We start from the raw sequence: 11,561 nt of genomic DNA, 5'->3' as shown, positions 1-11,561 counted from the left end.
AATTGCACAGGCTTCAGGGCAGAGGGCCCATTCTCCTCTTTACCATTCATACCAACGTTGACGTCATATACAAACAAATGATCTACAACTCCCAGTACGTGACTGCGCTTTGCAATTAGACAGGCATGTACACCAACATTCATTTTTTTCTTTTTTTTTTTTATTAGAACGAAATATGGGAATACAACAACATAAATACAGTACAAACAAAACAATAAACCAAAAACAAACAAAACAGGTTTTGCATGTGATTATGTGAAGTGTAGGTGTGAGGCTGTGTTGTGCGTGTGTACATCTCTATTCAGTATGTATGTAAATATAAATGTAAGGCAAGCTGTGGAATAAAGAGTAGAGTGGGGAGAAAAAAAGAACAATTATGTGTATATATAATATAATAAACTACGAACAAAAAATGGGGGGGGGAGAAAAATAAAATATATAAAAAAATAAAGTGAGGCATACTGAGGAGATACGGGGATGGGCCACCATTCGGGGGGAATCAGAGTAGGACAGTAGGGCACCCCCAGCCAGGACCCAGCACTCTTATGCATCTTCATGACCGAGACCAGCATGCATGTGGCCTGCAGGTCGCCTTCAAACCCCACCGGGGAGGGCCAACCTACTGGACAATCTCTTTCAAAAACCTCTCCCAAGCCCCAAGGGTGGAGCCAGCCCACTAGGGAGTCAGTGTAGTCAATATCCTGCTGTCCGAATCAGGAGAACTGATCCACCACACAGTCCCCTCCAAGACTCCTTCCAAACCTCATGGGGGGAGCCAGCCCACCAGGGAGTTACTGTAGTCACTGTCTCACTGTGTGCATCAGGGACCTCTGGCTCAGTCCGTCCAAACTGACCACTCGTGAAAATCCCATGGTGCAGTCCGGATCCTTATCCCACAATTATTCAATTATTTAAATAACGTACTCTGTGAGAAAAAAAAAAAAAAGGGACGGGACATAAGTCTGTAGTTTTATAGATAAACAGAATCTAATATTAATAATCACATGTAATAAGTGTAGTAATAGGAAATAAACATTATCTATTATTATATATTAATAGGTTATAAATATAACATAAAAAGTGTTATAAATAATAATAATATGAACAATATATAATATCAACATGTATATGCAAATATTCAGATAAAAACACAAATATATAAATATTATTAAATATTTTTATCCTTTCCCTTTTCTTATAAGTTTGTAGAGATATGATTGAGAGAGTGCGTGGGTCTGGTTCCAATAAATTAAAAATGGGTTCCAGATGTCATTAAATGTAAATATATTCTTCTTGTGGGTGAATGTTATTTTTTCTAATGTGATGTATTCTGTAAGAAGATTGATCCATGATTGATATGTATAGATTTTTTTTATTTCCAGTTTAACAGAATTATTTTCTTGGCGATGTTAGAGAGATGAGGAATGGGTTTTTATATTTGGTTAGAAGATTATTGACTTCTATATGTGTATCTACATGGAGTTATTGGTGATTTATTAATTCTGTTTACTTTCAGAGTTGAAGCGATTGTAATATTTTTAAATGACGTGGCCGCTGGGGAGTCGTTCATTTCCAGAAAAAATGTCCACTCTTTCTTAATAAAACTGTCAAAATCTGGGTCATGAAGTAATGAGGTATTGAAGCGCCATCTGTTGTGGAGCTTAACAAAAGGTTGAGTGTTTAGTGTGAGAGAGATGGGAGCCTGATCGCTGATTATGATTGGGTGAATTGTAATCTCTGTTACATGTTGGGTGAGTGATTTACTGATGAGAAGGTCAATTTGAGAAAAGAATTGGTGAGAAGAAGAGAAGTATATTCTCTAAGTGAAGGGTTATTCATTCTCCAACAATCGCCAAGTCCATAATGAGTCATGTATTGTAAATGCTAATTTCTTGAAAAATTGGATATATTTGATCGGTCCATTTGTGGGTTAATGATAGTATTGAAGTCTCCAGCAATAATAATATTATTTGTGTCATGTAGTGAAAAGAATGAAAAGAAATTATGAAAAAAGGATGGATCATCATTGTTTGGCCCATAAATATAGCTAGTGTGTGTATATTGTGTGGTTAATGGATACATTGATAATAACAAATCTTCCATCTGGATCAGTGATGGTTGTATTAATATTTTTATTTATTCATATTGAAACTCCTCTTTGTTTGCTATTATATGTTGATGAGTATATAAGGTGGAATTGTTTAAATTTTAAAATTTTCAAGTTCTGAGTTTGAGATGTGTGTTTCCTGTAAGAAGCAAATATCTGCCCCCAATTTCATCAGGTGGTTAATTATTGTAGTCCTTTTTGCCTGGGTCCGAAAGCCATGCACCTTCCATGATACCAATTTAAGCTTCTGCATTAGTATTTATTAATTGTCTTACATACATGTTTAGAGAAATACGAGTCGTCTGGATAGAGATGGTGTGTGTAACCCATGTATCAATGTGTGACCATGTGTGGGGTATAAAATTAGACATACAAACAAACAGATACAATACAGTAAGGCAGAACAGATAGGGATTGGTTGAGGATCACCGTATGGGATAAGATCCATGACAGGAATTTGTTTAAAGAGGGGTGAGGGTGTTTTGTTTTAATGTATAATATGACAGTCACTGATTGTTTGATGTAGCATGGTGAATTATTAGAGCCATGGAGTGATGTTGGCATCGCGGTAGAGCTGTCCTTTGATGTATAGCTTATCCACAATTATATTTGCACGTTTATTGTTTTGTCTGTGTCGTTTCATGATGGGGTAAAGGACTTTTAAAGGACTCATTTATTTCATGTGGAAATTGGTCATTCAGTCCGTAGTTCGTGCCTTTTAATTCTTTGCCTTTACTCTTTGTAAGCTCTTTGTGTTTGTAATGTTTCAGTTTAATGATGATGGGACGAGGTGTTTTATTTGAACGTAATCAGAGACGATGGACTCTGTGAAAGGTGATTTGGTTTACAGTGTCCGGTGGGAGTTTGAGTTGAGTCTTCGGGGTTATCAGCTGGATTTTCAGGAATGCTGTAAAAAATCAGGTTATCACGCATGCTTCTAGTTTGAATGTCCAATATGGTTTCTTTCTTTCATTGTTTGTTTTGTTTTCTTTTATGACCAAGTCCATTTTTTCACTGAATGTTTTAACAGTTGCTTGAAGGGAGTTGTTGGACTGTTCTAGTTTTCCAATGTGATTGTAGGTGAATTCCAGGCTTGACCGAAGCTCTCTTATTTCGTTGTGTAGTGTGACCATTAACTCTAGTTTGTTGTTAATGGAAGTAAGTACACTGTCCTCGATTTCTGTAGACTGTAGATTGTTTGTGTCGGTAGATGATGTCTTTTTCTGTTTGTTTGGTTTCGGAGTATTTTGCTGAGTTGTGATGTTAGTTTTATCCATTTTGTAGTGGTTGTAGTAGTTACCGATGTATGCTTCTAGGTCAGTTAATTCCTCCAGTATACAAAGGGTATGTTCCTGTGGTTGTCGTAAGTATTATTTGGTAATAGTCAAAAATGTTGTTTGTACAGTTGGTATGAGTAATAATTCTCTTAGTGACTGGGTGCCGCCATGATGAATCTCACCCTCTCTATGTGAAGTCTTGTATTACTCAGAGACCATACTCCCCTTCATTCCGACGAGTGTACACCAACTTTAAATTCCAACTTTTAAGGCTACCAATCTGTGGATTAGTTTTCTGCCTTGTGACTGTTTGTGGTCTCAGGAGTGAGCGACAGCACCACTATACCATTCGCTCATGGCCGACGAGTCGGCGGTCCGTTCACAGGTACGCAAAAACACGCCTGAACGAGAGCTAAAGTAAAGTTTACTCATTTGCCTGCCCGCTCTCAATGCTTTTTTTTCTTGGTAAACAAAGATCCCTGCTTTCCATAAAACATTTTGATCCCCCGAAAGGGGAGCGCACCGTGCCTGGAGAAACTGCAATACCAAGTCGATACGTGGAGTGGACGGAGTAAGCCCCGCTTCCATCTCCCAGGCCCAAAAATCTATTAATATATGGTCCCCGGATAGGGGACGTATCAGATGTTAAACTGATAAGAACAGATTTTTTTTATTTTATTTTATTTAAAAACAGATTTTTTTTTAATTAATTTACATCTTTACCAAGACAACTTGGATTCTCTTACAATGTAAACTCTTTCCCAAATACATTATTATAGTCCTCATATTATACTTAATCAAACCAAAAAAAAAAAAAAAAAATTTTTTTAAACATCCAGTTATTTAACTAAGTACTTCCATCTCTCTTTAGCTGCATGTTTGTCCCATTTTTGGATATCCCATCTTATCCTTCCCCTTATCTCCCCCATTACATTGTAAATAATCCCATATGCCGCTACTCCATTTTTACCCTTTGTGACTGCCTGTCTTTCCTCCCAGATCCCCTTTTTACACAAACTTATAATCAACCACTTTAAAAAGGCCTTTTGCTTCCCCTTTTCCCCCAAACCCACTCCTTTGATTACTTCCTCCTCGGTCATGGAAAACCTGTCTGTAACTGTCCCTAGCTCATCTTTCAGTTTTCCCCACACCTTCTGTGCTTTGTGACATTCCCAATATACATGTCTAACTGACTCTACTTGAAAACATTTGTCCTGTGGACACCTGTTATCCTTTGACAACCCATGCCTATACATCACATCCTTCACTGGCAGTCACCCTAGATAAACTAACCAATTCAGGTCTTTGAGGCCATTATTAAACCCCTTCGGTTGGATATCCTTCCAGATTCCTTGTGGGACGCCCACCTTAACCTCACCAGAAACACTGCCTCTTACTCTCCTATATAACTCTCTCCCACTTAGACTTGCCTCCCTCTCTTTCCCCTCAGCATGTTTCTTGAGCCACACAGTTGCATGTCTAAAGTACCATGGCTGTTCCTCAACCCTTGGTCCTGCATTATTCCAATTCATTATGTACCCTGATACGAGAAAAAGAGTCTCAAAAAAACCCTGACGGGTGCTATATAGGCTTAGCCAATTGGGACAATAAAGAAGAAAAAACATGCAATCCAGTTTCAGAGGTATATGCAGCACATCATGACCTCCTCTACTTAATGTATTATACATTTCTGCTTTTTTCACATATTCATATCTTCCCCCATATAAACTCAAAAACTAGCTTTATCACTGCCCTCCTCATACTTGCAGGTAAAGCAACAGGAGCACTTCCATCTTAAGAACCAGCTCTTTCCCACTTAATGTCATCCTACGCCCCTTTCAAATCTCCTTTGGACTGCCATTATACGCTCTGTCCAATTCACCATAGCTGTACTTGTCACCTGAAAAGAAACCCCCAATATTTTTAAAGGGCCTTTACACATTTGCAATCCCTCTGGCCCATTTTGCCTACATTTCATACTGCCAAAAAATATAACTGATGACTTCATAACTATTAACACAGCACCCAATGCTAAAGAGAACTCCTTAAAATGCACAATGCTCTCTGCAGACATCTGTCTGACGTTAATAATAACGTGGTATCATCCGCATACTGTGACAGTTTTATCACTGCTTCATTTGCCCCTGGTATTAAAAACCCACTTATCCTCGTATCTCTTCTGATTGCTTCAGCTACTGGCTCCATGTAAAGCACAAAAAGTAAAGGAGATAGGGGGCACCCCTGTCTCACCCCCTCTCTTAACTCAAAAGGTTGTCCCATTTTCCTGTTTACTTTAACCATGCACTTTGAGCCTTCATACAATGCCCTTACCCATCCTATAAAGCCTTCACCTAATCCCATTTTCCCCATCACTTTGAATAGGAACTCTCTACTTACCCTAACAAGAGCCTTTGCCTGATCTAAATTCACCAACATTAAGGGCAGGTTCCTATCTTCTGCCCACGCTATCACATCCCTAATCAATCATAAATTCCATTTAATAAACGTCCCTCTACCCCACATGTTTGATCCACCTGCACTACATAAGGAAGTGCTTTCTTCAGCCTATCCGCCAACAATTTTGCAACTAAGATACAGTCCACAGAGAGCATTGTGTGTGGCCTATAATTTGTGATGTCCGACTTCTCCCCTTTCTTATACAAAAGAGTTAATGTTGGCCTGTTGCCATTGAGTCCCCTACATACGTCTTTCTCAATACAGCTTTAACTATCTCCACCAAGTGGGGTCCCAAAAGATCCCAAAACTTAATGTAGAACTGCACTGGCAACCCATCAATCCCTGATACCCTTCTTTGCTGCTTCCTCCTCAAAACTCCCTCCACCTCCTCTTGTGTGACTGGGGCTGTTAATTCTCTTCCAATCTCCCCAGGGACTGTGCTAGTTAAAATGTTTACAAACCTTTCACTCATTCCTTATGTGATCTCTCATGCTCTGAAGAATTCCCCATAATACTCTGACACCCACTCAACGATATCCCCTGCTTCTGTCTTTACCCCTCCCTCCCCATCCTTCAACTCTACAATTATTTGCCTCCCCTTACCCTCCCTAACCGATTTAAAGAGAGAGGCTGTACATCCTTCCCCTTCCTCTCTAAATTCCAAAAACCCCTTAGCCCTTCTCTCATATATCTCTTTTAGTTTTTTTTAATGAAACATACCCATACAAATGTACCCCCCACATTATACTCTTCATATTTCAGCTCTAGCTCCCTCTGAAGTCTTCTCACCTCCCTCATCCTCCTCTTAGCTCTCCTCTTACAATAACCTACTGTCCATGTTTTTGAATGCTCCTTTACCATCTCCCACCACCCCACTATATCATCCCAAAATGGTCTCAAACTTTCCAGCCCCTTAAAGAATTCTGCATATCCTTTACAAAATTCTTTCTCCCCTAACACTTGTGTGTTCATACTCTAATATCCCTTCCCAAAACTCCCACTATTCCTGAAAACAAAATACACCATATCATGATCGGAAAAAAATACAGGCCTCACTGCACCCCTTTCAACCTCAATACATTTTGAGAAGAAAAAATATAATCTAATCTTTGCTCCACCCTTCTGGAATTTCTCCATGTTGGCAACACAGCTCTTGGAGCCACACTTTGTCCTTCATCCTCCAGGTGGTGTCCCGAAACCATTTCTTCCAGTACTCTTGCACTACTATCCCCTCTATCCCCTAATTGTATGTTAAAATCCCCCCCCCCCCCAATATAATGTGCTTATTTGTAGCACATACAACCCCTAATTCCTGAAATAATTCCCTCGTTTCTTCCACCTTTTGTGGAGCTTGAACTGTAATCACCCTATATTCTACACCCCCCCCCCAATGGCCCTTCCTTGAGCAATAGTAAATTGTCTTCCCATTTGTATTCCTCTTTCTCCAAATAACATCCCAACCCCGGAAGAAACCCCCTCCCACACACACACACACTCCATATTGCCCTGCCCATCCCCATTTCTCACTAAACAGTTTCCTTTTTAAATGAACTTCTTGCAATAAATAAAAAGTACACTTACATTCATGCAAAAAAGAAAAAACAGCTCTTCTCTTTACAGTGTTCCTCAGTCCCCTTACATTAATCGTTCCCACAGTCAATACCTTGTCCAGCATGTATTTCTTCCATAATTACCCCTTTCTATTTTCCCCAAAATACCCCCTTATTCTCTTTCCCCTCTTGCGTCATAGTTTCACTCTCACTCTCCATCAGTTCCGAACACACTATCGATGGTCCATCTAAGCTCATTGGCTCCTCTTCGTACTTCCCCTGTTCCCTCTTTTCCCACCCCTTCGATAATTGTAGCAAGATGTTTGCATTGTCCATCCTTAGGCTTTCCTGGATGTCTGTTGACAACAACTCTTCCGAAAAGAGACTTCAAATCCTCCTCCACCCTCACTTTCTTGCTTGACCTCCCCCTATTCTTATCAGCTTTCTTGATCAGCTGCTTCCCCTCTGAGGGCCCTACAAACTCAATTTGGGCCTCCTCTTCCATTCTGCCTTCATCCCTCTTCGTTTCTTGTACCTTATTTCCCTCAAGATCCCCTTTAGGCTCCTCAGCATCCTCCACTTCCTCCATTGTCTCGCTGTAATCCAGACAGCTCACTTCCTCCATCTTCTCCATCTCCCCCTTCTCATCTCCCCTCATTTTCTGCCCCTCCCCAGATTCCCCGTTTCTTGAGTAAGTTCTTATTATATCTTACTTCGGGCAAAGCCTCCACACACTCCGTTGCAACTACATCCTCTTTCTCTCCTATCACCACTTCCTAGTATGATCTTGCCCTTGGAAAACATTCTTTTACAAGGTGTTCTAGCGACCCACAAAGGTTACAGGCTTTTGGAACATTGCAATCTTTTGCCATGTGGCCAATCTGAGCGCAACGGCGACATCTCTCCTCCCCGCACTTCCCATCCCCATGCCTATACCTCTTGCACCTTCTGCAAAATGGTGGCTGCCTGGAGTAGAACTAAAAACCATTGTCCACTCCGATGTTGAAAAATGCAGGTGGGTCAATTAATCCCTCAAATCCTCCCTCTTCGGCCTTTAAAAGGACCTGAAATTGTCTCTTCCCTGTCCATAGCCCCACACTGTCTCTTATATACTGGGCTGATGTGAGTACCTCTGCATATTTTAACAAAGGCAATCAGTGCTTCCTCTGTTACATAGGGGTTGTAAATATGGAGTGTAATCACTCTAAAATTATGTCTGTCCAAACTTTTCACATTGAACTTCGCCATCAGGCCTACTTTATCACACTTGGCAAAATTCTCCATTGCAGTTTTAAACAGTTCCCCAGTATTCAAGGTTACATCATAACATTTTTTTTGCCTGTTTGTTTGTAAACAGAACACATCCTCCACCTTCATCTTGAGCTCCTGGAACAACACTGACCTGGCAAAAACTTTTCTCTCAATCATGTTTGCTCCTGGTTCTTTCAACTGGAATTGCAAAGTATTTCTCCGGCCAGCTCTTGGCACTGAGGGTGCAGATGATCCCACCATGCTCTCTTCTCTTTTGATCAAAGACCCACTCTTGATCTTAGCCAAAAGACTGAGAAGCAATGCCGTAGTCACGCCATGAGAGGACTTGAAATGGCAAAGCGAGATGAGGTCATGGTGAGCGCGTCAAAGGTCACAAACAAACAAGCAGACATAGACGGTTTGACCAGTGCAGGACCAAACAAAATGGACCATGCCACTCCTCGAAGCAATTCATGTCAGTATGCAACACTTTTCAGCGTAACAAGCAAAGCATTGTTCCCCAACAAATGCTCAAATGATACATCACTTGATGTCTATCTCTCAGCACGAAGGCCGCTGGAGTGCAGAGGCCAATCAGATCTTTCTACTCAAATTTGAACATTTGGGATTCATTATTTGTCCTTGGTGTTGTCATGCAGAAGAATGCACTCCACTACGTTCTGTTACCATTCCCTTTCCATGTAAAAGGGGTAAGGGGTAAGACGTATAAACATTGTCAACACGTCCCCACCCACACCCAGTGTCTCGATGAAGGACCCCGAGGTCTCTCTGTGTCAGCGTAATCAAATGCGGCGGCTGAACTGACTATTTTATTCACATAAGAACACAAATCATGGCTTTTTCGGATCCATTTGGGCCCATTGTTTTATTTTGTCTCTGTACTTTAAAATTAGTGGGGCTTAACTTACATTTCTCTCAAATGTAACATCAGTAGGCTTGGAGAGAAAACTGAATCCATTGCCAGCACGTACTCTGGCATGTTGTGGTGAATGTGTCCACATGAAACACTGAGACTATAAGGCGCCTCTTTTATGTGTCTTAGCTCGATGGTCGCTGATGTGTCGTACCTAGAGTTGAAACCACGTTCAGAAGCCAAACCTATCTTTCTACTCACGTTTGATCATTTGGGATTTATGTTTTCTTCTTCGTTGTTGTAGTGTGCCCTTCGCAATGTTCTATTACCCACTGCCTTTCCATGTAAAAGGGGAACAAAATGTAAGCATTGTCAACGCGTGCCCAACCAACGCTGATACTATACAGAGCTTTGTTTCAATCTCTCAGTGAAGGACGCTGAGGTCTCTTTGTTTCAGAGTAATCAAACACGGCAGCTGAACAGACCATTTAATTCTGATATGAATGCAAATCGTGACTTTTTATTTTTATTTTTCGCATCGATTGGGTCCAAAGTTTAACTTCGGCTCTGTACTTTTAATAAGTGAGGCTAATCTCACTTTTCTCTTAAACTGAACAGTGAGCTTAGAGGGAAGATGGAATCCATTGTGAGCACGTAGGTACTCCTGCGTGTTTAGGTGAAGGTGTCCACTTCTAAAGCAGATACAGCTCATCTCTCAGATCGGTGAATGCCGAAGTTTCTTTGTCTTAGTTTGATACAGCGCAAGTCAATTCAGCTTGTGTGAAAGAACTCCCAGTTTCAAAGTTCAGATAAAGAAGAGTCTGCCCAAAGAGATATTTGACATTTTAACTCTAATGTTTTCACATGATTCGTTTAAATATGTCATCGGTGGTAAACTATTTAGTTCATGTTAAAGATATTTATTGAAATATATATGAAATATACCAGTTAATATAATATATTTAATGGTATGATTTATTGATTTTTGTCTGATTAGTGGTATATGTTTTGTGATGGAATTGACACCATATTAGAAAGATCATCTTTTAAGAGAATTTGTCACTGGTGTTATCAACGCTGGCATTATTTGTTAAGCAAAATTCAGTTATAAAATAATCAACCAGTCAAGTTGCCCTTTATGAAAAAATAATAATAATAATTATGACAAGATGATAAATAACTGTTTAATGCCTCCTACACACTACACAACTTTCAAAGGCGTCGGATTGTGGTACCGTTCATATTACACAACTGTCTGTCTTGTCATGGAAGTTGTAGGGTTTTCAAATTACACGAGGAATCGGCGACAGGGATTCCTGTATTATTTATTATTTAGGTGCATATTTTTAAATAAAACCATTAGAATAACACTCTGGACACACCATAGAACATTTTGCAATAACTTCAATGTCAAAAACGTCTGTCAACAGACAGCCTATGTGGAGCCTGTCAAATAAGTTGCAGGTGGGATGCTGTTTGGAAAGAGATTTTAAGCTATGGTCTCCCAAGTACAACTTACTTGATGGGCCTCAGATAGGTGGTCTCTGGACAATCCATTTTCAAGACATACTTATTATTTAGGTGCATATGTTTAAATAAAACCATTTGAATAATACTCTGGACACACCACTTAACATGTATGCAATTTAAAACTCATAAAAATGCATATTATTGCATAAAAACGTTTGTCCACTCACAGCCTACTTGGAGCCTGTCAAATAAGTTGCAGGTGGGCACTTCCTGTATGAACTGGTGAAAATAACCTTAATTTTGATCGTAAGACCTGGGGGCTACGAATACTTCATCTTTGGGCCCTCATAAACAAAGTATAAAAAATGTGTGTCTCTCACCTATTGGGAAGTATTTCAAAAAATCAAGAAAAATATTCTGGAAATGTCATTTTAGGTGCACAAGTCAGCCATTTAAGCACTTTTGGGCCTCATGTAGTCAGACAGAAGACCAATTCAGGCCTCCACATAAGTTATAAATTATACTGATAAAAATCGCGCCAAAATCAAACAAAGGGAGTCCAAAACAGACTACAA

General features: G+C 39.9%; 1 non-coding gene across 1 annotated transcript; it reads right to left on the bottom strand.

Annotated features, from left to right (window-relative positions):
- Positions 1 to 3,896: 3,896 nt before the first annotated feature.
- LOC127435515 (U2 spliceosomal RNA) lies at positions 3,897 to 4,080 on the bottom strand. Its single transcript, XR_007896246.1, has one exon. It is a non-coding gene; the product is annotated as a U2 spliceosomal RNA (small nuclear RNA).
- Positions 4,081 to 11,561: the final 7,481 nt, after the last annotated feature.

This window comes from Myxocyprinus asiaticus, chromosome 45 (assembly GCF_019703515.2).
Source record: "Myxocyprinus asiaticus isolate MX2 ecotype Aquarium Trade chromosome 45, UBuf_Myxa_2, whole genome shotgun sequence".
NCBI classification, from domain to species: Eukaryota; Metazoa; Chordata; class Actinopteri; order Cypriniformes; family Catostomidae; genus Myxocyprinus; species Myxocyprinus asiaticus.
The sequence above is the reverse complement of the archived record's forward strand: the minus strand, read 5'-3'. Positions and strand labels throughout refer to the sequence as shown.